This window comes from Loxodonta africana, chromosome 7, assembly GCF_030014295.1.
Source record: "Loxodonta africana isolate mLoxAfr1 chromosome 7, mLoxAfr1.hap2, whole genome shotgun sequence".
NCBI classification, from domain to species: Eukaryota; Metazoa; Chordata; class Mammalia; order Proboscidea; family Elephantidae; genus Loxodonta; species Loxodonta africana.
Window position 1 is genome coordinate 133781366 of NC_087348.1, and position 20551 is coordinate 133801916.

Below are 20551 nucleotides of genomic sequence, written 5' to 3' on the forward strand. Positions count from 1 at the left end.
AAACCGAACCCCTGAACCGAACCCTAACCTTAAACTCGGCCCACTTGTGACCCTAAACCTAACCCTTACAATATCGCTGACCCTAACCCTCGCCCTCAACCTAATCCTAATCCTAACCCTGACCCTAACCCTACCCTAACCTTAACCTGACTTTAAGCCTACTGTAAACTTACACCTAACACTAACCCCTAACCCTAACTCTAACCGTAACCCTAGCCCTAACAGTAACACCCAAAACACTCAACTTAACTGTAAACGTAACTCTAACTCTTACCCTAACCCTAAACTTGACCCTAAAACTAACCCTACCCTAAACCTAACAGAAACACTAACCCCTAACCCTAACTCTAACCCTAATCCTTAGCCTAAACCTAAACTTAACCCTAAACCTAAACCTAAACTCTCACCTTAACTCTAACCCTAACCTTAAACCAAACCCTCACTCTTAACCAAAATTTCACCCTAACCGGAACACTAAACCTACCCTAACTTCATTCAAACCCTAACCCTAAACAAAACTAAAACTAACCCTAACCCTAACACTAATCCCAATCCTAAAGCTAAACATAAGCCTAACCCTGACCCTAACCTGAATCCTAACCCCTAACCCCGAACCCTAAACCTCACGCTTAACATAAACTTCATGCTAACCCTAACCCTAAAACTAAAAAAAGAAACCGAAACATAACACTAAATCTCCCCTGACCCTGACCCTAACCCTAATCCTAAGCATAAACCTAACCCTAACCCTAACTCTATCCCTAACCCTAACCGTAACACCCTAAAACATCAGCTTATCTGTAAACCTAACACTAACCCTCACACGAAGCCCTAACCCTTTCCCCAACCCTAACCCTATCCCTAATCCTAGTCCTAACCCTGACGTAAACCTAACCCTTATCCTAACCCGAAAATGAACCCTAACCTTAAGTCTACCCTAAACCTAACCCTAAACCTAACAATAACTCTAAACTTGACCCTAACCGTAATCCTAAACGCTAGCACTCACTCTAACTCTAAACCTAACCATAACCCTAACCTAGCAGTACCCTTTAGTGTAAACCTAGACTTAACAGTAACCTTAGCCCTACCCTGACTCTAACCCTAACCCTAAACCTAATCCTAACACTAACCTTAACCCTAACTCTAACCTTAACACTAACACTCACTAGTAACTGAAACTTCACCCGAACCCTAACTCTAAACCTAACCATAACAATTAACCTAAACCCTCTCTTTAAGTGGAAACCTAACACGAACAGCCACCCTAAACCTTAACCGTATCCCCAACCCTAAACATAACGCTATCCCTAACCTTAAACCTAACCCCAACTCTAACAAGAACAGAAACCCTACCTAACCCTGACCCTAACATTAACCCTAAACTTAAGCCTACCCTAACCATCAGGATAATCCTAAGCCTAACCCACTAAACCTAATGTCTAACACTAACTAAAATCCTAACCCGTATACTAACCCTTGTCTTAAGCTCACCCGTAACCTAAACTTCATACTAACGCTAAACCGAAACCTAACCCTAAACATAAGCGCAACCCTAACCCGAACCCTGAACCTAACCTTAACACTAACGTGAACACACACCCAAACTCTAGCCCTAACAATCAAAATAACCCTGCCCCTGTCCTAAACTTCATCCAAACCCTAACCCTAACATTAACCCTAAACCTAAACCTAACCCAAACCTTATCCTTAAACATAACTCTAACCATAATGCTAGTCCATATGGAACCCTAATCCGAACCCTTACAATAGCCCTGAACCTAACCCTAAACGTAATCTTAATCCTAAACCTAGACCTAAACCTAACCCTAATCCTAACTCTAACCTTGACCCTAAATACAACACAAACTCTAATCCTATACCTGGACCTAAACCTAAATATTGCCCAACACCTAACCATAACCCTAAACCTAACCCTAACTCTAACCCTAATGATGACACTTCCCCTAAACCCTCACCTTAACTGTAAAATTAACCGTAACCCTCACCCTAACCCCTAACCGTATTCCCCAAACCTAACCCTAACACTAACGTGAAACCCTGAGCCCTAACAATAACCCTAACCCTAACCCAAACCCTAACCCCTAACACCAAAGCCTAACCCAAACCTTAACCCTAACTCTCACCCTAACTCGAACACTAACCTGAAACCTAATCATAAACCTAACCATAACCCTAAACCAAACCTAACCTTGGCCAGAACCACAATGCTTAACCGGAAGTCTCACCGAAACCCTAACCCTAAACCACACTTCTAACCCCAACACCTTACCATGAGCATAATCCTAACCCTACCCAACCCTAACCATAAACCTAACCCTCACCCCAACCACAACGCCTAACACAAACCGGAACTCTGACTGTTAATTTAATGTAACCCTAACCTAAAATCTAACAATACCCTAAAACTAAACAGAACCCGTAAACTTAACCCTAACCCTAAAAATAACTTTAACACCACCTCAGAACGAACCCAAACCTTAGCCATAACCTTAACCCTCACCCTATCTTAAACTTCACCCTATCCCTAACCTAAAACTAACCCTAACTTTAACTTTAAAGAAAACAAAACCGAACCCCTAAACCGAACCCTAACCTTAAACTCGGCCCACTTGTGACCCTAAACCTAACCCTTACAATATCACTGACCCTAACCCTCACCCTCAACCTAATCCTAATCCTAACCCTGACCCTAACCCTACCCTAACCTTAACCTGACTTTAAGCCTACTGTAAACTTACACCTAACACTAACCCCTAACCCTAACTCTAACCGTAACCCTAGCCCTAACAGTAACACCCAAAACACTCAACTTAACTGTAAACGTAACTCTAACTCTTACCCTAACCCTAAACTTGACCCTAAAACTAACCCTACCCTAAACCTAACAGAAACACTAACCCCTAACCCTAACTCTAACCCTAATCCTTAGCCTAAACCTAAACTTAACCCTAAACCTAAACCTAAACTCTCACCTTAACTCTAACCCTAACCTTAAACCAAACCCTCACTCTTAACCAAAATTTCACCCTAACCGGAACACTAAACCTACCCTAACTTCATTCAAACCCTAACCCTAAACAAAACTAAAACTAACCCCAACCCTAACACTAATCCCAACCCTAAAGCTAAACATAAGCCTAACCCTGACCCTAACCTGAATCCTAACCCCTAACCCTAAACCTCACGCTTAACATAAACTTCATGCTAACCCTAACCCTAAAACTAAAAAAAGAAACCGAAACATAACACTAAATCTCCCCTGACCCTGACCCTAACCCTAATCCTAAGCATAAACCTAACCCTAACCCTAACTCTATCCCTAACCCTAACCGTAACACCCTAAAACATCCGCTTATCTGTAAACCTAACACTAACCCTCACACGAAGCCCTAACCCTTTCCCCAACCCTAACTCTATCCCTAATCCTAGTCCTAACCCTGAAGTAAACCTAACCCTTACCCTAACCCGAAAATGAACCCTAACCTTAAGTCTACCGTAAACCTAACTCTAAACCTAACAATAACTCTAAACTTGACCCTAAGCCTAATCCTAAACGCTAGCACTCACTCTAACTCTAAACCTAACCATAACCCTAACCTAGCAGTACCCTTTAGTGTAAACCTAGACTTAACAGTAACCTTAGCCCTACCCTGACTCTAACCCTAACCCTAAACCTAATCCTAACACTAACCTTAACCCTAACTCTAAGCTTAACACTAACACTCACTAGTAACTGAAACTTCACCCGAACCCTAACTCTAACTCTAAACCTAACCATAACAATTAACCTAAACCCTCTCTTTAAGTGGAAACCTAACACGAACAGCCACCCTAAACCTTAACCGTATCCCCAACCCTAAACATAACGCTATCCCTAACCTTAAACCTAACCCCAACTCTAACAAGAACAGAAACCCTACCTAACCCTAACCCTAACATTAACCCTAAACTTAAGCCTACCCTAACCATAAGGATAATCCTAAGCCTAACCCACTAAACCTAATGTCTAACACTAACTAAAATCCTAACCCGTATACTAACCCTTGTCTTAAGCTCACCCGTAACCTAAACTTCATACTAACGCTAAACCGAAACCTAACCCTAAACATAAGCGCAACCCTAACCCGAACCCTGAACCTAACCTTAACACTAACGTGAACACACACCCAAACTCTAGCCCTAACAATCAAAATAACCCTGCCCCTGTCCTAAACTTCATCCAAACCCTAACCCTAACATTAACCCTAAACCTAAACCTAACCCAAACCTTATCCTTAAACATAACTCTAACCATAATGCTAGTCCATATGGAACCCTAATCCGAACCCTTACAATAGCCCTGAACCTAACCCTGAACGTAATCTTAATCCTAAACCTAGACCTAAACCTAACCCTAATCCTAACTCTAACCTTGACCCTAAATACAACACAAACTCTAATCCTATACCTGGACCTAAACCTAAATATTGCCCAACACCTAACCATAACCCTAAACCTAACCCTAACTCTAACCCTAATGATGACACTTCCCCTAAACCCTCACCTTAACTGTAAAATTAACCGTAACCCTCACCCTAACCCCTAACCGTATTCCCCAACCCTAACCCTAACACTATCCCTAAACCTAACCCTAACACTAACGTGAAACCCTGAGCCCTAACAATACCCCTAACCCTAACCCAAACCCTAACCCCTAACACCAAAGCCTAACCCAAACCTTAACCCTAACTCTCACCCTAACTCGAACACTAACCTGAAACCTAATCATAAACCTAACCATAACCCTAAACCAAACCTAACCATGGCCAGAACCACAATGCTTAACCGGAACCCTCACCCAAACCCTAACCCTAAACCACACTTCTAACCCCAACACCTTACCATGAGCATAATCCTAACCCTACCCAACCCTAACCATAAACCTAACCCTCACCCCAACCACAACGCCTAACACAAACCGGAACTCTGACTGTTAATTTAATGTAACCCTAACCTAAAATCTAACAATACCCTAAAACTAAACAGGACCCGTAAACTTAACACTAACCCTAAAAATAACTTTAACACCACCTCAGAACGAACCCAAACCTTAGCCATAACCTTAACCCTCACCCTATCTTAAACTTCACCCTATCCCTAACCTAAAACTAACCCTAACTTTAACTTTAAAGAAAAAAAAACCGAACCCCTAAACCGAACCGTAACCTTAAACTCGGCCCACTTGTGACCCTAAACCTAACCCTTACCATATCGCTGACCCTAACCCTCGCCCTCAACCTAATCCTAATCCTAACCCTGACCCTAACCCTACCCTAACCTTAACCTCACTTTAAGCCTACTGTAAACTTACACCTAACACTAACCCCTAACCCTAACTCTAACCGTAACCCTAGCCCTAACAGTAACACCCAAAACACTCAACTTAACTGTAAACGTAACTCTAACTCTTACCCTAACCCTAAACTTGACCCTAAAACTAACCCTACCCTAAACCTAACAGAAACACTAACCCCTAACCCTAACTCTTACCCTAATCCTTAGCCTAAACCTAAACTTAACCCTGAACCTAAACCTAAACTCTCACCTTAACTCTAACCCTAACCTTAAACCAAACCCTCACTCTTAACCAAAATTTCACCCTAACCGGAACACTAAACCTACCCTAACTTCATTCAAACCCTAACCCTAAACAAAACTAAAACTAACCCTAACCCTAACACTAATCCCAACCCTAAAGCTAAACATAAGCCTAACCCTGACCCTAACCTGAATCCTAACCCCTAACCCTAAACCTCACGCTTAACATAAACTTCATGCTAACCCTAACCCTAAAACTAAAAAAAGAAACCGAAACAGAACACTAAATCTCCCCTGACCCTGACCCTAACCCTAATCCTAAGCATAAACCTAACCCTAACCCTAACTCTATCCCTAACCCTAACCGTAACACCCTAAAACATCCGCTTATCTGTAAACCTAACACTAACCCTCACACGAAGCCCTAACCCTTTCCCCAACCCTAACCCTATCCCTAATCCTAGTCCTAACCCTGACGTAAACCTAACCCTTACCCTAACCCGAAAATGAACCCTAACCTTAAGTCTACCCTAAACCTAACCCTAAACCTAACAATAACTCTAAACTTGACCCTAACCGTAATCCTAAACGCTAGCACTCACTCTAACTCTAAACCTAACCATAACCCTAACCTAGCAGTACCCTTTAGTGTAAACCTAGACTTAACAGTAACCTTAGCCCTACCCTGACTCTAACCCTAACCCTAAACCTAATGCTAACACTAACCTTAACCCTAACTCTAACCTTAACACTAACACTCACTAGTAACTGAAACTTCACCCGAACCCTAACTCTAACTCTAAACCTAACCATAACAATTAACCTAAACCCTCTCTTTAAGTGGAAACCTAACACTAACAGCCACCCTAAACCTTAACCGTATCCCCAACCCTAAACATAACGCTATCCCTAACCTTAAACCTAACCCTAACTCTAACAAGAACAGAAACCCTACCTAACCCTAACCCTAACATTAACCCTAAACTTAAGCCTACCCTAACCATAAGGATAATCCTAAGCCTAACCCACTAAACCTAATGTCTAACACTAACTAAAATCCTAACCCGTATACTAACCCTTGTCTTAAGCTCACCCGTAACCTAAACTTCATACTAACGCTAAACCGAAACCTAACCCTAAACATAAGCGCAACCCTAACCCGAACCCTGAACCTAACCTTAACACTAACGTGAACACACACCCAAACTCTAGCCCTAACAATCAAAATAACCCTGCCCCTGTCCTAAACTTCATCCAAACCCTAACCCTAACATTAACCCTAAACCTAAACCTAACCCAAACCTTATCCTTAAACATAACTCTAACCATAATGCTAGTCCATATGGAACCCTAATCCGAACCCTTACAATAGCCCTGAACCTAACCCTGAACGTAATCTTAATCCTAAACCTAGACCTAAACCTAACCCTAATCCTAACTCTAACCTTGACCCTAAATACAACACAAACTCTAATCCTATACCTGGACCTAAACCTAAATATTGCCCAACACCTAACCATAACCCTAAACCTAACCCTAACTCTAACCCTAATGATGACACTTCCCCTAAACCCTCACCTTAACTGTAAAATTAACCGTAACCCTCACCCTAACCCCTAACCGTATTCCCCAAACCTAACCCTAACACTAACGTGAAACCCTGAGCCCTAACAATAACCCTAACCCTAACCCAAACCCTAACCCCTAACACCAAAGCCTAACCCAAACCTTAACCCTAACTCTCACCCTAACTCGAACACTAACCTGAAACCTAATCATAAACCTAACCATAACCCTAAACCAAACCTAACCATGGCCAGAACCACAATGCTTAACCGGAACCCTCACCCAAACCCTAACCCTAAACCACACTTCTAACCCCAACACCTTACCATGAGCATAATCCTAACCCTACCCAACCCTAACCATAAACCTAACCCTCACCCCAACCACAACGCCTAACACAAACCGGAACTCTGACTGTTAATTTAATGTAACCCTAACCTAAAATCTAACAATACCCTAAAACTAAACAGGACCCGTAAACTTAACACTAACCCTAAAAATAACTTTAACACCACCTCAGAACGAACCCAAACCTTAGCCATAACCTTAACCCTCACCCTATCTTAAACTTCACCCTATCCCTAACCTAAAACTAACCCTAACTTTAACTTTAAAGAAAAAAAAACCGAACCCCTAAACTGAACCCTAACCTTAAACTCGGCCCACTTGTGACCCTAAACCTAACCCTTACCATATCGCTGACCCTAACCCTCGCCCTCAACCTAATCCTAATCCTAACCCTCACCCTAACCCTACCCTAACCTTAACCTGACTTTAAGCCTACTGTAAACTTACACCTAACACTAACCCCTAACCCTAACTCTAACCGTAACCCTAGCCCTAACAGTAACACCCAAAACACTCAACTTAACTGTAAACGTAACTCTAACTCTTACCCTAACCCTAAACTTGACCCTAAAACTAACCCTACCCTAAACCTAACAGAAACACTAACCCCTAACCCTAACTCTAACCCTAATCTTTAGCCGAAACCTAAACTTAACCCTAAACCTAAACCTAAACCTAAACTCTCACCTTAACTCTAACCCTAACCTTAAACCAAACCCTCACTCTTAACCAAAATTTCACCCTAACCGGAACACTAAACCTACCCTAACTTCATTCAAACCCTAACCCTAAACAAAACTAAAACTAACCCTAACCCTAACACTAATCCCAACCCTAAAGCTAAACATAAGCCTAACCCTGACCCTAACCTGAATCCTAACCCCTAACCTTAAACCTCACGCTTAACATAAACTTCATGCTAACCCTAACCCTAAAACTAAAAAAAGAAACCGAAACATAACACTAAATCTCCCCTGACCCTGACCCTAACCCTAATCCTAAGCATAAACCTAACCCTAACCCTAACTCTATCCCTAACCCTAACCGTAACACCCTAAAACATCCGCTTATCTGTAAACCTAACACTAACCCTCACACGAAGCCCTAACCCTTTCCCCAACCCTAACCCTATCCCTAATCCTAGTCCTAACCCTGACGTAAACCTAACCCTTACCCTAACCCGAAAATGAACCCTAACCTTAAGTCTACCCTAAACCTAACCCTAAACCTAACAATAACTCTAAACTTGACCCTAACCCTAATCCTAAACGCTAGCACTCACTCTAACTCTAAACCTAACCATAACCCTAACCTAGCAGTACCCTTTAGTGTAAACCTAGACTTAACAGTAACCTTAGCCCTACCCTGACTCTAACCCTAACCCTAAACCTAATCCTAACACTAACCTTAACCCTAACTCTAACCTTAACACTAACACTCACTAGTAACTGAAACTTCACCCGAACCCTAACTCTAACTCTAAACCTAACCATAACAATTAACCTAAACCCTCTCTTTAAGTGGAAACCTAACACTAACAGCCACCCTAAACCTTAACCGTATCCCCAACCCTAAACATAACGCTATCCCTAACCTTAAACCTAACCCTAACTCTAACAAGAACAGAAACCCTACCTAACCCTAACCCTAACATTAACCCTAAACTTAAGCCTACCCTAACCATAAGGATAATCCTAAGCCTAACCCACTAAACCTAATGTCTAACACTAACTAAAATCCTAACCCGTATACTAACCCTTGTCTTAAGCTCACCCGTAACCTAAACTTCATACTAACGCTAAACCGAAACCTAACCCTAAACATAAGCGCAACCCTAACCCGAACCCTGAACCTAACCTTAACACTAACGTGAACACACACCCAAACTCTAGCCCTAACAATCAAAATAACCCTGCCCCTGTCCTAAACTTCATCCAAACCCTAACCCTAACATTAACCCTAAACCTAAACCTAACCCAAACCTTATCCTTAAACATAACTCTAACCATAATGCTAGTCCATATGGAACCCTAATCCGAACCCTTACAATAGCCCTGAACCTAACCCTGAACGTAATCTTAATCCTAAACCTAGACCTAAACCTAACCCTAATCCTAACTCTAACCTTGACCCTAAATACAACACAAACTCTAATCCTATACCTGGACCTAAACCTAAATATTGCCCAACACCTAACCATAACCCTAAACCTAACCCTAACTCTAACCCTAATGATGACACTTCCCCTAAACCCTCACCTTAACTGTAAAATTAACCGTAACCCTCACCCTAACCCCTAACCGTATTCCCCAAACCTAACCCTAACACTAACGTGAAACCCTGAGCCCTAACCCTAACCCAAACCCTAACCCCTAACACCAAAGCCTAACCCAAACCTTAACCCTAACTCTCACCCTAACTCGAACACTAACCTGAAACCTAATCATAAACCTAACCATAACCCTAAACCAAACCTAACCATGGCCAGAACCACAATGCTTAACCGGAACCCTCACCCAAACCCTAACCCTAAACCACACTTCTAACCCCAACACCTTACCATGAGCATAATCCTAACCCTACCCAACCCTAACCATAAACCTAACCCTCACCCCAACCACAACGCCTAACACAAACCGGAACTCTGACTGTTAATTTAATGTAACCCTAACCTAAAATCTAACAATACCCTAAAACTAAACAGGACCCGTAAACTTAACACTAACCCTAAAAATAACTTTAACACCACCTCAGAACGAACCCAAACCTTAGCCATAACCTTAACCCTCACCCTATCTTAAACTTCACCCTATCCCTAACCTAAAACTAACCCTAACTTTAACTTTAAAGAAAAAAATACCGAACCCCTAAACCGAACCCTAACCTTAAACTCGGCCCACTTGTGACCCTAAACCTAACCCTTACAATATCGCTGACCCTAACCCTCGCCCTCTACCTAATCCTAATCCTAACCCTGACCCTAACCCTACCCTAACCTTAACCTGACTTTAAGCCTACTGTAAACTTACACCTAACACTAACCCCTAACCCTAACTCTAACCGTAACCCTAGCCCTAACAGTAACACCCAAAACACTCAACTTAACTGTAAACGTAACTCTAACTCTTACCCTAACCCTAAACTTGACCCTAAAACTAACCCTACCCTAAACCTAACAGAAACACTAACCCCTAACCCTAACTCTTACCCTAATCCTTAGCCTAAACCTAAACTTAACCCTGAACCTAAACCTAAACTCTCACCTTAACTCTAACCCTAACCTTAAACCAAACCCTCACTCTTAACCAAAATTTCACCCTAACCGGAACACTAAACCTACCCTAACTTCATTCAAACCCTAACCCTAAACAAAACTAAAACTAACCCTAACCCTAACACTAATCCCAACCCTAAAGCTAAACATAAGCCTAACCCTGACCCTAACCTGAATCCTAACCCCTAACCCTAAACCTCACGCTTAACATAAACTTCATGCTAACCCTAACCCTAAAACTAAAAAAAGAAACCGAAACATAACACTAAATCTCCCCTGACCCTGACCCTAACCCTAATCCTAAGCATAAAACTAACCCTAACCCTAACTCTATCCCTAACCCTAACCGTAACACCCTAAAACATCCGCTTATCTGTAAACCTAACACTAACCCTCACACGAAGCCCTAACCCTTTCCCCAACCCTAACCCTATCCCTAATCCTAGTCCTAACCCTGACGTAAACCTAACCCTTACCCTAACCCGAAAATGAACCCTAACCTTAAGTCTACCCTAAACCTAACCCTAAACCTAACAATAACTCTAAACTTGACCCTAACCGTAATCCTAAACGCTAGCACTCACTCTAACTCTAAACCTAACCATAACCCTAACCTAGCAGTACCCTTTAGTGTAAACCTAGACTTAACAGTAACCTTAGCCCTACCCTGACTCTAACCCTAACCCTAAACCTAATGCTAACACTAACCTTAACCCTAACTCTAACCTTAACACTAACACTCACTAGTAACTGAAACTTCACCCGAACCCTAACTCTAACTCTAAACCTAACCATAACAATTAACCTAAACCCTCTCTTTAAGTGGAAACCTAACACGAACAGCCACCCTAAACCTTAACCGTATCCCCAACCCTAAACATAACGCTATCCCTAACCTTAAACCTAACCCTAACTCTAACAAGAACAGAAACCCTACCTAACCCTAACATTAACCCTAAACTTAAGCCTACCCTAACCATAAGGATAATCCTAAGCCTAACCCACTAAACCTAATGTCTAACACTAACTAAAATCCTAACCCGTATACTAACCCTTGTCTTAAGCTCACCCGTAACCTAAACTTCATACTAACGCTAAACCGAAACCTAACCCTAAACATAAGCGCAACCCTAACCCGAACCCTGAACCTAACCTTAACACTAACGTGAACACACACCCAAACTCTAGCCCTAACAATCAAAATAACCCTGCCCCTGTCCTAAACTTCATCCAAACCCTAACCCTAACATTAACCCTAAACCTAAACCTAACCCAAACCTTATCCTTAAACATAACTCTAACCATAATGCTAGTCCATATGGAACCCTAATCCGAACCCTTACAATAGCCCTGAACCTAACCCTGAACGTAATCTTAATCCTAAACCTAGACCTAAACCTAACCCTAATCCTAACTCTAACCTTGACCCTAAATACAACACAAACTCTAATCCTATACCTGGACCTAAACCTAAATATTGCCCAACACCTAACCATAACCCTAAACCTAACCCTAACTCTAACCCTAATGATGACACTTCCCCTAAACCCTCACCTTAACTGTAAAATTAACCGTAACCCTCACCCTAACCCCTAACCGTATTCCCCAACCCTAACCCTAACACTATCCCTAAACCTAACCCTAACACTAACGTGAAACCCTGAGCCCTAACAATACCCCTAACCCTAACCCAAACCCTAACCCCTAACACCAAAGCCTAACCCAAACCTTAACCCTAACTCTCACCCTAACTCGAACACTAACCTGAAACCTAATCATAAACCTAACCATAACCCTAAACCAAACCTAACCATGGCCAGAACCACAATGCTTAACCGGAACCCTCACCCAAACCCTAACCCTAAACCACACTTCTAACCCCAACACCTTACCATGAGCATAATCCTAACCCTACCCAACCCTAACCATAAACCTAACCCTCACCCCAACCACAACGCCTAACACAAACCGGAACTCTGACTGTTAATTTAATGTAACCCTAACCTAAAATCTAACAATACCCTAAAACTAAACAGGACCCGTAAACTTAACACTAACCCTAAAAATAACTTTAACACCACCTCAGAACGAACCCAAACCTTAGCCATAACCTTAACCCTCACCCTATCTTAAACTTCACCCTATCCCTAACCTAAAACTAACCCTAACTTTAACTTTAAAGAAAAAAAAACCGAACCCCTAAACCGAACCGTAACCTTAAACTCGGCCCACTTGTGACCCTAAACCTAACCCTTACCATATCGCTGACCCTAACCCTCGCCCTCAACCTAATCCTAATCCTAACCCTGACCCTAACCCTACCCTAACCTTAACCTCACTTTAAGCCTACTGTAAACTTACACCTAACACTAACCCCTAACCCTAACTCTAACCGTAACCCTAGCCCTAACAGTAACACCCAAAACACTCAACTTAACTGTAAACGTAACTCTAACTCTTACCCTAACCCTAAACTTGACCCTAAAACTAACCCTACCCTAAACCTAACAGAAACACTAACCCCTAACCCTAACTCTTACCCTAATCCTTAGCCTAAACCTAAACTTAACCCTGAACCTAAACCTAAACTCTCACCTTAACTCTAACCCTAACCTTAAACCAAACCCTCACTCTTAACCAAAATTTCACCCTAACCGGAACACTAAACCTACCCTAACTTCATTCAAACCCTAACCCTAAACAAAACTAAAACTAACCCTAACCCTAACACTAATCCCAACCCTAAAGCTAAACATAAGCCTAACCCTGACCCTAACCTGAATCCTAACCCCTAACCCTAAACCTCACGCTTAACATAAACTTCATGCTAACCCTAACCCTAAAACTAAAAAAAGAAACCGAAACAGAACACTAAATCTCCCCTGACCCTGACCCTAACCCTAATCCTAAGCATAAACCTAACCCTAACCCTAACTCTATCCCTAACCCTAACCGTAACACCCTAAAACATCCGCTTATCTGTAAACCTAACACTAACCCTCACACGAAGCCCTAACCCTTTCCCCAACCCTAACCCTATCCCTAATCCTAGTCCTAACCCTGACGTAAACCTAACCCTTACCCTAACCCGAAAATGAACCCTAACCTTAAGTCTACCCTAAACCTAACCCTAAACCTAACAATAACTCTAAACTTGACCCTAACCGTAATCCTAAACGCTAGCACTCACTCTAACTCTAAACCTAACCATAACCCTAACCTAGCAGTACCCTTTAGTGTAAACCTAGACTTAACAGTAACCTTAGCCCTACCCTGACTCTAACCCTAACCCTAAACCTAATGCTAACACTAACCTTAACCCTAACTCTAACCTTAACACTAACACTCACTAGTAACTGAAACTTCACCCGAACCCTAACTCTAACTCTAAACCTAACCATAACAATTAACCTAAACCCTCTCTTTAAGTGGAAACCTAACACTAACAGCCACCCTAAACCTTAACCGTATCCCCAACCCTAAACATAACGCTATCCCTAACCTTAAACCTAACCCTAACTCTAACAAGAACAGAAACCCTACCTAACCCTAACCCTAACATTAACCCTAAACTTAAGCCTACCCTAACCATAAGGATAATCCTAAGCCTAACCCACTAAACCTAATGTCTAACACTAACTAAAATCCTAACCCGTATACTAACCCTTGTCTTAAGCTCACCCGTAACCTAAACTTCATACTAACGCTAAACCGAAACCTAACCCTAAACATAAGCGCAACCCTAACCCGAACCCTGAACCTAACCTTAACACTAACGTGAACACACACCCAAACTCTAGCCCTAACAATCAAAATAACCCTGCCCCTGTCCTAAACTTCATCCAAACCCTAACCCTAACATTAACCCTAAACCTAAACCTAACCCAAACCTTATCCTTAAACATAACTCTAACCATAATGCTAGTCCATATGGAACCCTAATCCGAACCCTTACAATAGCCCTGAACCTAACCCTGAACGTAATCTTAATCCTAAACCTAGACCTAAACCTAACCCTAATCCTAACTCTAACCTTGACCCTAAATACAACACAAACTCTAATCCTATACCTGGACCTAAACCTAAATATTGCCCAACACCTAACCATAACCCTAAACCTAACCCTAACTCTAACCCTAATGATGACACTTCCCCTAAACCCTCACCTTAACTGTAAAATTAACCGTAACCCTCACCCTAACCCCTAACCGTATTCCCCAAACCTAACCCTAACACTAACGTGAAACCCTGAGCCCTAACAATAACCCTAACCCTAACCCAAACCCTAACCCCTAACACCAAAGCCTAACCCAAACCTTAACCCTAACTCTCACCCTAACTCGAACACTAACCTGAAACCTAATCATAAACCTAACCATAACCCTAAACCAAACCTAACCATGGCCAGAACCACAATGCTTAACCGGAACCCTCACCCAAACCCTAACCCTAAACCACACTTCTAACCCCAACACCTTACCATGAGCATAATCCTAACCCTACCCAACCCTAACCATAAACCTAACCCTCACCCCAACCACAACGCCTAACACAAACCGGAACTCTGACTGTTAATTTAATGTAACCCTAACCTAAAATCTAACAATACCCTAAAACTAAACAGGACCCGTAAACTTAACACTAACCCTAAAAATAACTTTAACACCACCTCAGAACGAACCCAAACCTTAGCCATAACCTTAACCCTCACCCTATCTTAAACTTCACCCTATCCCTAACCTAAAACTAACCCTAACTTTAACTTTAAAGAAAAAAAAACCGAACCCCTAAACTGAACCCTAACCTTAAACTCGGCCCACTTGTGACCCTAAACCTAACCCTTACCATATCGCTGACCCTAACCCTCGCCCTCAACCTAATCCTAATCCTAACCCTCACCCTAACCCTACCCTAACCTTAACCTGACTTTAAGCCTACTGTAAACTTACACCTAACACTAACCCCTAACCCTAACTCTAACCGTAACCCTAGCCCTAACAGTAACACCCAAAACACTCAACTTAACTGTAAACGTAACTCTAACTCTTACCCTAACCCTAAACTTGACCCTAAAACTAACCCTACCCTAAACCTAACAGAAACACTAACCCCTAACCCTAACTCTAACCCTAATCTTTAGCCGAAACCTAAACTTAACCCTAAACCTAAACCTAAACCTAAACTCTCACCTTAACTCTAACCCTAACCTTAAACCAAACCCTCACTCTTAACCAAAATTTCACCCTAACCGGAACACTAAACCTACCCTAACTTCATTCAAACCCTAACCCTAAACAAAACTAAAACTAACCCTAACCCTAACACTAATCCCAACCCTAAAGCTAAACATAAGCCTAACCCTGACCCTAACCTGAATCCTAACCCCTAACCTTAAACCTCACGCTTAACATAAACTTCATGCTAACCCTAACCCTAAAACTAAAAAAAGAAACCGAAACATAACACTAAATCTCCCCTGACCCTGACCCTAACCCTAATCCTAAGCATAAACCTAACCCTAACCCTAACTCTATCCCTAACCCTAACCGTAACACCCTAAAACATCCGCTTATCTGTAAACCTAACACTAACCCTCACACGAAGCCCTAACCCTTTCCCCAACCCTAACCCTATCCCTAATCCTAGTCCTAACCCTGACGTAAACCTAACCCTTACCCTAACCCGAAAATGAACCCTAACCTTAAGTCTACCCTAAACCTAACCCTAAACCTAACAATAACTCTAAACTTGACCCTAACCCTAATCCTAAACGCTAGCACTCACTCTAACTCTAAACCTAACCATAACCCTAACCTAGCAGTACCCTTTAGTGTAAACCTAGACTTAACAGTAACCTTAGCCCTACCCTGACTCTAACCCTAACCCTAAACCTAATCCTAACACTAACCTTAACCCTAACTCTAACCTTAACACTAACACTCACTAGTAACTGAAACTTCACCCGAACCCTAACTCTAACTCTAAACCTAACCATAACAATTAACCTAAACCCTCTCTTTAAGTGGAAACCTAACACTAACAGCCACCCTAAACCTTAACCGTATCCCCAACCCTAAACATAACGCTATCCCTAACCTTAAACCTAACCCTAACTCTAACAAGAACAGAAACCCTACCTAACCCTAACCCTAACATTAACCCTAAACTTAAGCCTACCCTAACCATAAGGATAATCCTAAGCCTAACCCACTAAACCTAATGTCTAACACTAACTAAAATCCTAACCCGTATACTAACCCTTGTCTTAAGCTCACCCGTAACCTAAACTTCATACTAACGCTAAACCGAAACCTAACCCTAAACATAAGCGCAACCCTAACCCGAACCCTGAACCTAACCTTAACACTAACGTGAACACACACCCAAACTCTAGCCCTAACAATCAAAATAACCCTGCCCCTGTCCTAAACTTCATCCAAACCCTAACCCTAACATTAACCCTAAACCTAAACCTAACCCAAACCTTATCCTTAAACATAACTCTAACCATAATGCTAGTCCATATGGAACCCTAATCCGAACCCTTACAATAGCCCTGAACCTAACCCTGAACGTAATCTTAATCCTAAACCTAGACCTAAACCTAACCCTAATCCTAACTCTAACCTTGACCCTAAATACAACACAAACTCTAATCCTATACCTGGACCTAAACCTAAATATTGCCCAACACCTAACCATAACCCTAAACCTAACCCTAACTCTAACCCTAATGATGACACTTCCCCTAAACCCTCACCTTAACTGTAAAATTAACCGTAACCCTCACCCTAACCCCTAACCGTATTCCCCAAACCTAACCCTAACACTAACGTGAAACCCTGAGCCCTAACCCTAACCCAAACCCTAACCCCTAACACCAAAGCCTAACCCAAACCTTAACCCTAACTCTCACCCTAACTCGAACACTAACCTGAAACCTAATCATAAACCTAACCATAACCCTAAACCAAACCTAACCATGGCCAGAACCACAATGCTTAACCGGAACCCTCACCCAAACCCTAACCCTAAACCACACTTCTAACCCCAACACCTTACCATGAGCATAATCCTAACCCTACCCAACCCTAACCATAAACCTAACCCTCACCCCAACCACAACGCCTAACACAAACCGGAACTCTGACTGTTAATTTAATGTAACCCTAACCTAAAATCTAACAATACCCTAAAACTAAACAGGACCCGTAAACTTAACACTAACCCTAAAAATAACTTTAACACCACCTCAGAACGAACCCAAACCTTAGCCATAACCTTAACCCTCACCCTATCTTAAACTTCACCCTATCCCTAACCTAAAACTAACCCTAACTTTAACTTTAAAGAAAAAAATACCGAACCCCTAAACCGAACCCTAACCTTAAACTCGGCCCACTTGTGACCCTAAACCTAACCCTTACAATATCGCTGACCCTAACCCTCGCCCTCTACCTAATCCTAATCCTAACCCTGACCCTAACCCTACCCTAACCTTAACCTGACTTTAAGCCTACTGTAAACTTACACCTAACACTAACCCCTAACCCTAACTCTAACCGTAACCCTAGCCCTAACAGTAACACCCAAAACACTCAACTTAACTGTAAACGTAACTCTAACTCTTACCCTAACCCTAAACTTGACCCTAAAACTAACCCTACCCTAAACCTAACAGAAACACTAACCCCTAACCCTAACTCTTACCCTAATCCTTAGCCTAAACCTAAACTTAACCCTGAACCTAAACCTAAACTCTCACCTTAACTCTAACCCTAACCTTAAACCAAACCCTCACTCTTAACCAAAATTTCACCCTAACCGGAACACTAAACCTACCCTAACTTCATTCAAACCCTAACCCTAAACAAAACTAAAACTAACCCTAACCCTAACACTAATCCCAACCCTAAAGCTAAACATAAGCCTAACCCTGACCCTAACCTGAATCCTAACCCCTAACCCTAAACCTCACGCTTAACATAAACTTCATGCTAACCCTAACCCTAAAACTAAAAAAAGAAACCGAAACATAACACTAAATCTCCCCTGACCCTGACCCTAACCCTAATCCTAAGCATAAAACTAACCCTAACCCTAACTCTATCCCTAACCCTAACCGTAACACCCTAAAACATCCGCTTATCTGTAAACCTAACACTAACCCTCACACGAAGCCCTAACCCTTTCCCCAACCCTAACCCTATCCCTAATCCTAGTCCTAACCCTGACGTAAACCTAACCCTTACCCTAACCCGAAAATGAACCCTAACCTTAAGTCTACCCTAAACCTAACCCTAAACCTAACAATAACTCTAAACTTGACCCTAACCGTAATCCTAAACGCTAGCACTCACTCTAACTCTAAACCTAACCATAACCCTAACCTAGCAGTACCCTTTAGTGTAAACCTAGACTTAACAGTAACCTTAGCCCTACCCTGACTCTAACCCTAACCCTAAACCTAATGCTAACACTAACCTTAACCCTAACTCTAACCTTAACACTAACACTCACTAGTAACTGAAACTTCACCCGAACCCTAACTCTAACTCTAAACCTAACCATAACAATTAACCTAAACCCTCTCTTTAAGTGGAAACCTAACACTAACAGCCACCCTAAACCTTAACCGTATCCCCAACCCTAAACATAACGCTATCCCTAACCTTAAACCTAACCCTAACTCTAACAAGAACAGAAACCCTACCTAACCCTAACCCTAACATTAACCCTAAACTTAAGCCTACCCTAACCATAAGGATAATCCTAAGCCTAACCCACTAAACCTAATGTCTAACACTAACTAAAATCCTAACCCGTATACTAACCCTTGTCTTAAGCTCACCCGTAACCTAAACTTCATACTAACGCTAAACCGAAACCTAACCCTAAACATAAGCGCAACCCTAACCCGAACCCTGAACCTAACCTTAACACTAACGTGAACACACACCCAAACTCTAGCCCTAACAATCAAAATAACCCTGCCCCTGTCCTAAACTTCATCCAAACCCTAACCCTAACATTAACCCTAAACCTAAACCTAACCCAAACCTTATCCTTAAACATAACTCTAACCATAATGCTAGTCCATATGGAACCCTAATCCGAACCCTTACAATAGCCCTGAACCTAACCCTGAACGTAATCTTAATCCTAAACCTAGACCTAAACCTAACCCTAATCCTAACTCTAACCTTGACCCTAAATACAACACAAACTCTAATCCTATACCTGGACCTAAACCTAAATATTGCCCAACACCTAACCATAACCCTAAACCTAACCCTAACTCTAACCCTAATGATGACACTTCCCCTAAACCCTCACCTTAACTGTAAAATTAACCGTAACCCTCACCCTAACCCCTAACCGTATTCCCCAAACCTAACCCTAACACTAACGTGAAACCCTGAGCCCTAACAATAACCCTAACCCTAACCCAAACCCTAACCCCTAACACCAAAGCCTAACCCAAACCTTAACCCTAACTCTCACCCTAACTCGAACACTAACCTGAAACCTAATCATAAACCTAACCATAACCCTAAACCAAACCTAACCATGGCCAGAACCACAATGCTTAACCGGAACCCTCACCCAAACCCTAACCCTAAACCACACTTCTAACCCCAACACCTTACCATGAGCATAATCCTAACCCTACCCAACCCTAACCATAAACCTAACCCTCACCCCAACCACAACGCCTAACACAAACTGGAACTCTGACTGTTAATTTAATGTAACCCTAAC